The sequence below is a fragment of the Amblyomma mixtum genome, chromosome 3 (assembly GCF_055824585.1).
Source record: "Amblyomma mixtum isolate Tamu chromosome 3, ASM5582458v1, whole genome shotgun sequence".
In the NCBI taxonomy this organism is placed as follows: domain Eukaryota; kingdom Metazoa; phylum Arthropoda; class Arachnida; order Ixodida; family Ixodidae; genus Amblyomma; species Amblyomma mixtum.
The window spans coordinates 267,351,750-267,363,215 of NC_143014.1; the positions used below are offsets into that span (position 1 = coordinate 267,351,750).

At 44.6% G+C, this 11,466-nt stretch overlaps 1 pseudogene; it reads left to right on the top strand.

Moving 5' to 3' along the window:
- The first annotated feature begins 692 nt into the window (after positions 1 to 692).
- Positions 693 to 9,594, top strand: LOC149354672 (uncharacterized; annotated as a pseudogene).
- The last annotated feature ends 1,872 nt before the right edge of the window (positions 9,595 to 11,466 follow it).

Here is an 11,466-nt window from a genome sequence, read left to right on the forward strand (position 1 = left end):
CGCAGCACTCACTTCGTGCTACTGAAACGGACACTCAGGCTCGTCGAGGTAGTGCACGCTACCTAAATACGAGGTCCCCAAGTAATTTTGCTGAGAATTGGACGCCGCGAGATCGGACAGGGTACATGGAACAAGTTTTACATAGTGAACCCTGGACCACACTTTCTCCCACACTCGTTGAACGAAAAAGTGTATTTGCTAGACCAGAGACTCCCTCACCAGAAAGAGGACCATGTTTCGAACAATTTCGTGCACAAAAGAAAAGCCTAGCTTCAGTACTTGGAAGAACGAGGATTTCTAAGCCCTCTGCGCGTTTTAAAAAGCCACCTAAAGAACGATCAAAAGCTCTCACTGACGTACGGCAAGTGGATGGAGAACAAAGGACGAGCACAGCTTCATCCAAGGGAGAAGAGCTTTGCAGCAGCAAAGAAAAAGGCTTGGCAGATTTGCACTCTCTGAATACGTCCCTACGCAGAGACAGTTCACAGACGGCAGAAAATGCAGGAATGCTGCGAAGAGAAGATCAGCAGCGCCACTTGCATGAGAAGCCACGCAAAGGCCTATTTTCAGGTGATGGTTTCGTTTCAGTAAAAAAAAAGTTTATAAAAAGCACGCAAATAATACGGGCCATAAAAACTCCTTCTCGGTCACGTGAACCAACATTCATTGAGAAGTATGGAGAATACGTGAAGATGTTAGGGTCAGCTCAGAAGAAAGGAGACCAGCCCAGCCTACGATCGAGCAATGCAGAGGATGCTCCTGAAGCTTCTATCATGCCTGCGAAAGTCTCGTGTTCAGCCGCGACCACACCGGAGAAAGTCGGCCAGCACAAAGAAAACGTGGCCGGGGCAAGTAAGAAGAAGCAGAAGCGATTTTCAAAGCTGTTTGCAGCTTGGAAACGGCCCTCTGATGAGAGCAGTGGTGAAGTCGAGTCACTTCAGAAGGAAGAGCGCCAAAGGTACTTGCCTCCTTTCAGCAGCAAAGCTTCAGGAGCTCCGCCTCTGGAACTTAACTCTGAACATCCTGAACCTGCTGGACAGCAGAGCCAGCAGTCCACTGAAGCAGTGAACGGTAAGTGCTCTTTCTCCGCCTAAGCATCCGCCTGGCATGCGGGAGGTGCGGGGTTTGATTCCGCGCCTCCCTTCCCAGTGCCGCCGTGGACCGTGGCTTTTTGGACAAAGCTGGCCTTACGCACTTAAAACCTGTCATCGTAATTCCCAACAGGCTATTTCACAGATATATATGATAGCTCAAAAAGAAATATTCACGCATGGCACACACTGCCATGGAATTTGTTCTATTCCTAAAAAAAATGAATTTACGCTCAGTTATTTTCTTCATCATCCGAAGCAGCTTCCGCAACTAAACAGCTACAGGGCCTTTTAGTAAAAGATTCCACCACGTGACGACAACAAAAAAGTGGTAGCATCACACAGCACCTCCTAGGCGCACCACAGAATTACGCGACGCTCATCATTATTTCTTGTTTTAAAAGTGATCCTTTTTTCTAGGCACGAAGTGGCCCTACGATTCTGTCTAGCAGGGATTTCAAATGTGGCCGCATCACCCGCTACCTGAAAGCAGCTAAAAAAAAAGTTTGAAAAGTCGCGTGCATAACCGTAGACGCAGTGCCGCAAAGGAATACGCTAACGCGGAACTATTCGAACTTGTGTCCGAGTATATCACGTTTATGGGAAAATTGATATGTAGAAGGCACATGTAAGTTATAATTCGCTTGAACGCACGCTTTTGTGCTTTAAGTGCTGTGGATTGTTTCTGTGTCGTTAAGTCTGTCGGCTGCCGAGCTCGAGGGCGTGGATTTATTCTCTGCTTGGCGGCCCCGTTTGACTTAAGGCGAATTACAAAAGGCGCCCGCGTGGTGTTGAAATTATTGCGAAGCCCCCCACTGCAGCTCTGCTTTCCCTCGCACTTATGAATGCGAAAGCATTACATGGCTTACACAACGGAAAAGGCGTCCGCAGAAAGTGTCCACAGATCGTTGTACCAAGTCACCTGATGTATGGAATGAGCTGTAGTGTAAGAAAGGTTGTAGTGTGTCGTAACGAGAAGACCGGATGTAATGAAGTGTCGCAGTATGTCGTGACCCCTACACTGCGGCCTCCCTCATAGCCTGAGTTTCTTTGTGACGTTGAACCCCTAGAATCCGTAAACCGCAACTGGAAATGACGAGGTGGTGTAGTATATCGTAACCGGAAATGGCGAAGTAGTGTAGTGTAGTGTAGTGTAGTGTAGTAGTGTAGTGCGGAGGTCTTTTGCATTTCGCCCTCAGTCAAACGGGGCAGCCAAAGTCGAGATTGAATCCACGTCCTCAAGCTCAGCAGCCGACAACCCTAACGATACAGAAACAATCTATCGCATTTAAGGCAAAAAGCGTGCGTTCAAGCGAATTATAACTTACATGTGCCTTCTCACAGCATTTTTTTTCCCATAAACGACATATACTCGGGACACAGGTTCGAATAGTTCTGCGTTAGCTTATCCCTTTGCGGCACTGCGTCTACGCTTATGCACGTGCTTTTCAAACTTTTTTTTTCTACGGTTATGCACGCGACTTTTCAAACATTTTTTTCAGCTGCTTTGAGGTAGCTGGTGATGCGGCCACGTTTGAAATCCTTGCTAGAGAGAACCGTAGGGCTATTTCGTGCCTAGAAAAAAGGATCGCTTTTAAAAGAATAAATAATAATGGCCGTCGTGTTATCATTTTCATTTTTTTCAACGCGATAGTGTTAAAGGCTCCTTCGTCCAGAAAATTGGAGGAGACATTTCAGCCATTAACGCTCGTCGTTTCATATGATACAAAGAGCAAAAATGGAAATAATTTTCATTTCTGCACGCATATATACCATACTCCAAGTAACGCTCCCCCCCCCCCCCCCCTTCTATTTATCAATGCAAGTGACATGCTTTGGCATTCCTCCCCGTGAGCAGGCTAAATTACCCTCAGAATTTTTAACCTCCCCCCCCCCCTTTTATTCCTTTCTCTCGGTTTGGTCAAGGCGTCCACCAAGAAGTTTGGCCGTCGGCGTCTCTCCTTGCCTAAGCACCAGTTATCATTTTCATTTTTTTTAACGCAACAGAGTTAATGTACCCGTAGTCCAGAAAATTGGAGGAGACACTTAAGCGATTAACGCCCGACCTTAACAAAGAGAAAAAATAATGTGAGCAGTTTCAATTTATGCCCGCATATCTACCATACCTCAAGTAACGCTCTTCTCTCACATATTTACCAATGCAAGGCCATAGTATAAGCTGCCAGAGATGCAGGACGCCCGCGGAAACATAAATTCGGGAAAAATCTAGCACTAACCAAAACAGACCCGGCAGTTCGCGCGCTTTTTTCACTCGAATTCCTGCATGTGCCTTGGTGTTAACACAAGGTTTTTGTGGACCTCAGTCACTCAGATATAAAAATTAGCTTGAATGAACCGATATGTAAATAATTTTTTCTTGATGAATCTTAAGGTTTTTTACATTATTGTGATCAAGGAACCTTAATGATGAAGTCATGGAAATTCATAACGTTTTCGGTGGGTGAGGCTTAATGGGTTCACCCTTTGAGGCCCAAAAGTTTATTGTCAAATCCAGGGAGTTAAAAAGCCTGATGTGTTTGGGCACACACAAAATTGCATACAAAAGGAAGAAGAAAAAAATTTGCTTTATTATTGAGTACTTAGTAATGAACTGTTGCTCCTGGGCAACATCGGGGTCTTGTTATCACTTTTTTCACGCGCGGGAGAGGCAGATCCGCCGCGTCACTGCTGTCTCTGGCTTTTCCACGACGTCGACGAGATCTCGCGAGAGCTCGCGCGAGCCCCGGCATTTCGCGCGCTTTTTTTTCCCCGTCCTGTGGAGTCTGCTAGTCCCGCGCCGTGTATTCGCTGTTCGTGAGTTTGCAGCTGCGAACAACCAGAACATTTAGCAAGGTGGCTAACATTTCGGAAGAGGAGGAGGTCGTTTCGATCCTCCTCTGCAGCTCCGTCATGGCTATGTTAGAAGAATTGCACATGGCTGAGCAACCCGTACGTGTGCGGAGGCGGTGGTGGGGGCGCCCGTCCATGCAGGAGTGTGACAGGCTGGGCCAGGCCAACAATCTCTTGCCACTCCTTCGCGACAATGATGCGGAGTACTACAGAGAGTAAGTTCCCGTAAATTTCGTGGCATTCTATACGAAGGGCTGTGCTGTCATCTCACTATTGTGTTCTCGTCTCGGCAGCTACCTGCGCATGCGACCCAGCGGCTTCGAGGCGCTTGTGAAACTCATTGGGCCCCGTACTGCAAAGAAGGACACGTGATTTCGTAAGGAAATACATGCGGATCACAGACTGGCGCAAGCTATTAGGTAAGAAAAATATTTGCCCTGCTAATTAGGCACGCACCTATATTCCCTGTTGTTGGTTCACTTCTTTATTTTTCTCTTTAACCAAATAAGTTAAAATGTACAGAGTAACTAGGAGCGCGAGGAATGCAAAACCATATGCCTCATGCCTCATTTTTATAGGCTCTAATGAGTTGATTCTTGAATTTCAAATGGATTGCAGTTGGTGTAGAACCCCGCTGTAGTAAACTAGGATAAAGTAGTGAAATTGCGGTGCGATTTCGCCTTCTTAAGACGGCTATACATATTTTTTGTTTAAACTAAAGACATCTTTAATGAGTCTGCTCATAACGGCGTACCTCGCGTGAAATTAAACCGCCGCGGCACGCATGCGGTCTGGGACATCTCGGAGCCCCAGATCGGTAACTGTGCACCCGCAAGGCCTGCAGAAGGAAGAAAATGGATACAATTTTTAAACAGTATGGCTTAACCGCGAGGCTTTCAGGAGAAAAGAGAAGCGAAATTTTTGAAGGCTTTGGTCACGTCCTTTGTTTCTCTGCATTATAATCATGCTATACTTTCTCAAGACTGAGTCGAAATCGAAAATGTGATAACATTTCCGATTTCGTCATTATGTACCAAATACATAAAATAAGTCATTAGTGCATAATGGGATAATATAAGGCTGGGAGCTATATTTTAGATGTTTTTTTTTTTACTCTAAACTCTGTTTAAAACAATTTGTAGTCAATTACCAAAGAACATCCTCACATCCATGTCATCATCAAAAACTGATACAGTAAAAACACTGATATAGTAACAATATTTGCTGGTTCGAGCAGCTTTACCATAGATCGGTTTTACTGCATTTCAGTTAGCGAAGTACCTTTTTGAACTGGAGGATACTGTGAAAAAGTGCGCATTTTGACATTTGCTTTGGAACCATAACTGCGCAAAATTTTTACTGCTTGGCATTGCACCTGCGCAGCTAAAACACTGTCTTCGGCTTCTCTTTCTCTACCCCTCTTTTCAGATTTCTAGCAGTTGGAGATACTCTCCGCTCTTCGTCGTTCAATTTCTTGGCTGGCAGATCAACAACATGCACCCTTATCTTAGAGGTTTGGCAAGCCATTGGGTAAATTCTCGGCCCTCTATACACTAGAACACCAACTCCATATGAATGGTTAAGGGTACGTAATTCCTTGCTCTCTATGGCTTGTACACATTTAATACAGCCTGAACCACTGACAATGTCGATACAATGCAAATCAGGCACTCAAGCCTTCCTGGCATTGCGTTAAAAGTGAATTGAGCATTTATTTCTTTCTACAAAATACCCCTAAAGGCCCACATGACCCAGAGTAGTACACAAGGGAGGACGGGGGGGGGAGGAGGGGGGGGGGGTTGCCCAGTGATATACCATAATACCAAACAATGATTACTCTTAGGCATCTCCATTTTCTGGCAGTATACTTCGCAGACTTGTTGGTTTGTCTTGGGGTAGTTCGACATCTCTGCTCAAAGCGCAATGTGCTCTTATATGTGAAAAACATTGCGTACTCTGCACCGATATTGCATGGCCTTTCGCGAACTGCACAAGAGTGCTTACAGAGGCTGATAACCAGATGTCTTGGAGTGTGTTTGGATATTCTGCAAGCGGCTGCTAGCTCTCTGATTATTGCAGAGGTATGGCAGCCTCCATTTGAAGTCATTCAAGCAACTGAGACTTGACGGCACATTTTCAGTGTGATATCCCAACATGAAAGACACCCGTCAACTTTTGCGCTTGAAGATCGCGATGGAAGCAAAATTCATAAAATGTTTCTAAAACACCGACACTGTTTTCCAAGTTACGAGTAATGAAATGGAAATATAATGTACCCCTATGCCTCCTGTCGACCTCTATGATCAAGTTATCTGTGAAGGGATAATTAGGAAATGCGACAAGAGAGTACTTGTCGCTATCCAGTTAGCCATGTACCAAATATACATCCAGTATCCTGGCCACATTCATGTATATACTGTTGGCTCATCAACATCTGCATTCGTAGTTCCAGGGCTGAATGAACGACAAGCAGTTAAACTGGCTTATGCAACAGTGTCACTGACAGCTTATATATATGCTACTTATTTGGTACAACAGTTCATAGTATCAGTAGGAGATCCACATAGGTCGCTGACCTTCAGCGACTCACAGGGTACATTAAAATCCCCCACAGCGTAGGTTCTGCAGCATGAAAGACGTTTGGTTTACGAAACGCTTAAAGAATTCTCCAAGGCATGAAAGATGGAGCATTTAGTAGTCCTCTAATGGATACCCGGGTGCTGCCTTATCCAAGGAAACACTGAGGCAGGTGCAGTGGCCAGGCAAGCTTGGGCTAATGCTTCAACGTCTAGTCTGCCATTATCAGGATGTGAAATCTGCTTTCTTTGAGTTACATGGGAGTCGGTATGAGCGCAGAAATGTGGCTCCAGACAAATTTTACAGCTTCTAGCCTTTATCAGATTAACCCTCTCTCAAGGTTTACAATCACATTATCAATCAACAGAAACCAAGAAACTCTCCTTCACCGCTTACGATTGGGAACAGCCTTCACTAATCCCCTTTCTACTTAGAGTTGGGCGCGTAGACAGCGCACGATGTACCTGTGGTCACGAGTATGAGGATGCACCTCCTCTGCTACTGCATTGTCCAGAACACGACAGCTTTAGGAACCGACTGGAGAGATGCTTGACTGCTCTTGATAAAAGGCAGTTTACCAATATCCCTCAAGAGAACTTAAGTGTACAACAGCTGTATCTTACCGGTACTCACCTATGGGGCAGAAACGTGTAGGCTAACAAAGAGGGTTCAGCTTAAGTTAAGGACAACGCATCGAGCTTTGGAAAGAAAAATGATAGGTGTAACGCTAAGAGATCGGAAGCGGGCAGGGAACAAACGCGGGTTAATAACATCTTAGTCGAAATCAAGAGGAAGGAATGGGCTTAGGCAGGGCATGTAGTGCAAAGGCAAGATAACCTCTGGTCCTTAAGGGTAACGGAGTGGATTCCAACAGAAGGCAAGCGTAGCAGGCGGGCGGCAGAAAGTTAGGTAAGCGGGTGAGATTAAGAAGTTTGCGGGGATACGGTGGCTGCAACTGGCGAAGGACAGGGTTAATTGGAGAGACATGAGAGAGATCTTTGCCCTGCAGTGGGCGTAGTCTGGGTGATGATGATGATGATGATTATGTCCGTGGTTGACGAGTGCGCTACTGAAACAGGCGATCATAGCACAGCAGTCTTTCCTTGCAGACAGCGGCATCCTTGGGAGGTACTAAAATTGCGTTCATACATTCTGTATTCTCCTCTGTTCATGCTTTCCAGTGTGTGGCAATAGTTTTTGTGCGTTTCTGTCATATATCTGATATCGTAACTGTTGCTGCGCAGTTATTCCTCTCATTTCTTAGTTTTTTGTTTTCATACCTTTCACTGTGATTAGGAGAAATCATTGATTATAGTGTCATTTTATGTCGTGTAATATTACTTATAGCTTATTTTCATATTTTGTTGGCATTTCTGGCGTGTTCATTGTGTTATTTGTATTGTAAATAGCGCTTTATGTGGCTGTGCTTTGTTACGCGTAATGTTTCCAGTTTCAGTGTTTTTCTTCAATTGTACCAAAAAGAGTGGCCAGCGTCACAATCACGCATCGTCTACCTTTATGTCGATGTCAATCATGTTGTTTGCAATGTGTACAACTATCTTGTGAGACACCTGAGGAGTTACTGTGTTGATTTTAGAAAACAAGACCATAAATAATGCTTTCTTGAATACTCTGAAATAACACCATAAAGATTCAAATGCAACTTCCCACTGTGGCACTCAAGGCTAGAACTTGGCAGAACATTACTTCTGTTTGACCATATCTACCTCTATTAGCTGTATGCGCTGAATTTTCATGCAAATGAATTAGCGATAATAAGTTCACGTGGTCTTCATGTTGCCCTTGGAGAGAAGTTATGAATAACCTTTGCGTATTTTGGTTCTTGTTTGTAGAAGTGGGCCACAACGGCAGTGAGGCCGATGGAGGGAACTTCGGCCGAAGCCCCTTCTTTCAGAAAGTGGCTGAAGGCCAGCAAGGCATCCCTGGTGACTCGCCTTTGGGCGAAATTGGCAGTAAATCGTACTACTTCGTCGGAGAAGGAGGCATTTTCTCTCAAAACCTACCTGATGAGGCCATATGCAAGGAAGAGTACGTACAGAAATTTATGCCCGTTGCAGTCTGTCTGTTTGCTGTCACCCAGGCAGTGGTTTTAAACAGCCTTTACGGCTCCTTAATATAATCAGCTGTTCATGATTCACCAACCAGCATAATGCGTAAAAAATGAGGAATTGTATTGAACGCTGAAGAGATTTTTCCTGAACTGGCCGAAATCGCTATGCATGATGCCATTGCAGTTAACCAGACAATAACTGTTTGCCTAAGAACAAAACAAAACTACTGATAAGCACTGTCATGGTTAAACATTGAGTGTGCTAGAAATTATGACCTTTTATTATTTAAATGAACTCGCTGTTATTTTAATTTCAATAAACTAAATCTGCACTTGTTACTCAGCAGATCTGGCTCCCCTGCTTGGAGGTACAAGTGAAGGGCAAGCACAGCAGACAGAGCAGACACCAAGCCAGTTTGCAAGACAGAAAGTGAAAAGAATTTTTGATTTTAGATTGAACAGGGCCCGACGAATCATTGAAAATGCATTTGGCATTTTTGCCCAAAGGTTGCGAATCCTACGTCGACCTTTTAGGCCAAGGAGGAAAACATCAACCGCATGATTACGGCTTGTGTTGCACTGCATAACTTTCTAATGACCCAGACACCTACCTCCCGCACTGCCTTTTGCCCACTAGGCACCACTCATCATGTGAAAGGCCAAGGACGGCTAGATGAAGGATCGTGGAGGCAGGAGGTGGATGGAAACGGAGCGCTTCCACCTCTTCCTGCCATGGGTCACCACCCAACTAGGTATTCATGTTGCTCAATGATATGCATACAGAAACTAAAACACTGTTAACATTTAATTGCTCTTTTTATTGTGCTTGTGATTGGTAGTTAAGGCTGTCTGGTTTGATGCGCTGAAGAGAATGCTTTTGCTTCAATGTTCCGTGTGCTCTCCATTCAGGCTGCCTATGCTACAAGGGACAAGCTGAGTGAAGATTTCATCACAAGCGGCAAGGTCTCGTGGCAGGAGGAAATGATCAGCAGCAGCACAATGTAGACAACGATAACATTTATTTTTGCTTTGTACTTAATCTTACATTGTGCTTTGTACTTCAGTTCATATTTGACTGAACATGGCACATCACCGTCATATGGTTTGTTGTCCCTGAAAAAAAATAAATGATGTTATGTGTTCCAGGTTGTATGGCATGAATACATTTAAGCAGCATGTTCCAGGTTGTATGGCATGAATACATTTAAGCAGCAATGTGGCAGGTGTACAAAGGTAATAGCCCTGTACTGCCCTGCATGCAGGTTATACGCCATAAACCAACCAAACCAAACATTTCACAATTCTGATCGCAAAAAAAAAACAGATCTTTTGAGTATTACACAAACTGCATTTTGGAACAGCGTACTGCTGTAGCCCAGACGTTATGGCACTTGGCTTCTGATCAAAAAGTGCGGTGGTGCACATTAGAAAAAAACCAGGTGGTCGAAATTTGTTAAGAGCCCTCCTCTAGGGTGCCACTTTCTATTATATCAATTTATTCAATTACTTTGATAGTTATCATCGAAAAGTTATATTTTCTAATTTTGTAGTCGGATACAACTCAATAATGCCGCGTCAAAGGACCGCCTTCCATCCAATGGGTCGGCCTATTCTTATGACACTGCTAGCATGATAATACAGGGAGCGGCGCCACAATGCAGACGTGGGTCTATCTGCGACCATAAAGGAAAGATTATCCCCTTTCATCTACCACTCCCTGCTTTGTGACAGTAGCATGGTCATGAGAATCTGCCGATGCCATTGGCTGGAAGGGGGTCCTTTGATGGGGAAAAGAAGCTGCGTTTTTAAGCTGTATCCGACCACAATTTTATTTGCACAGTTAAATAGAAGACAGGATCCCCAGTTACGATGCGAACATCGGTCATGACTTCTTGCAGCCTGAGGTACACTAAGCTCTGAATCTCATATATTGCTTCTCATCGCTCTTTAGGAGAGAGCATACGCAGCTGCCTAGCCAGTGCCACACATGCCTGCTACACTGACTCATTTGGCTCCTGGGGCTATTGGCTGTGCTCTCTCCGATTCCGCACAACATGCAGCAGCAACTGCAGCATGTGGAGGTGCCTCTGATGAGCGGGAAGTTGAAACATGTTTTCAGTACCAATGCATTATAATCAACTCCGGTTTTACCTTTGCAATCCCCTCAGTGAACGCCTTGCTCCCTTTGGCCTTGGTGTCCTTTTGAAAAATGGAAATACTTTTTAGCAGCAAAATGTATTTATTCAAGGAGCTCTGTGGCAAGTTGTTAAGTCCAAGCAAACGTGTTCGGCGAGATTGAAGACGTGATAGCATAGTGTTCATTTACCTTTCAACATCATACTCGCAGTCTTCATCCTCCCTCCTTTCCAGTTTTCTTTAAAAATGAGGGTAGAGATGACATACTTACGTTGACTGCTTTACATTTCAGTGATTGCAATTGTGCATCTTGCATTCTCTGATGTTTACCTTTCAGGTGCTGCAGCTTGTGGCACGGATGGAGCGCCTGCTACAGGCGAGGAGATCAAAGCTGCGGAGATCAACGCTTCGAGTCCCACTGCAGAGCCATCAGATGATCATTGTCCAGAAAACCGTGGAAACTTCCATGATTAAAACATGGACTTTCTTCATGACTTAATTCGTTGATGATCTGTGCTATGTACAAATTTTAGGCATGGCTCATGACTAGGGGGAGTAATAGTAGCCTATTTACTGTAGGAAGTAGCGCACTGCTGGACAACATACTCTTACGACAAGGTAAAATCCATGCTTTAAGAGAGCCTGCAAAAATACAGTCACATATAAAGAGCACACAAATATTTCACTGCTTAATTCTCACAACCCAGCATGCACAGCTGCATGTGCCCTTGTGCAGATTAA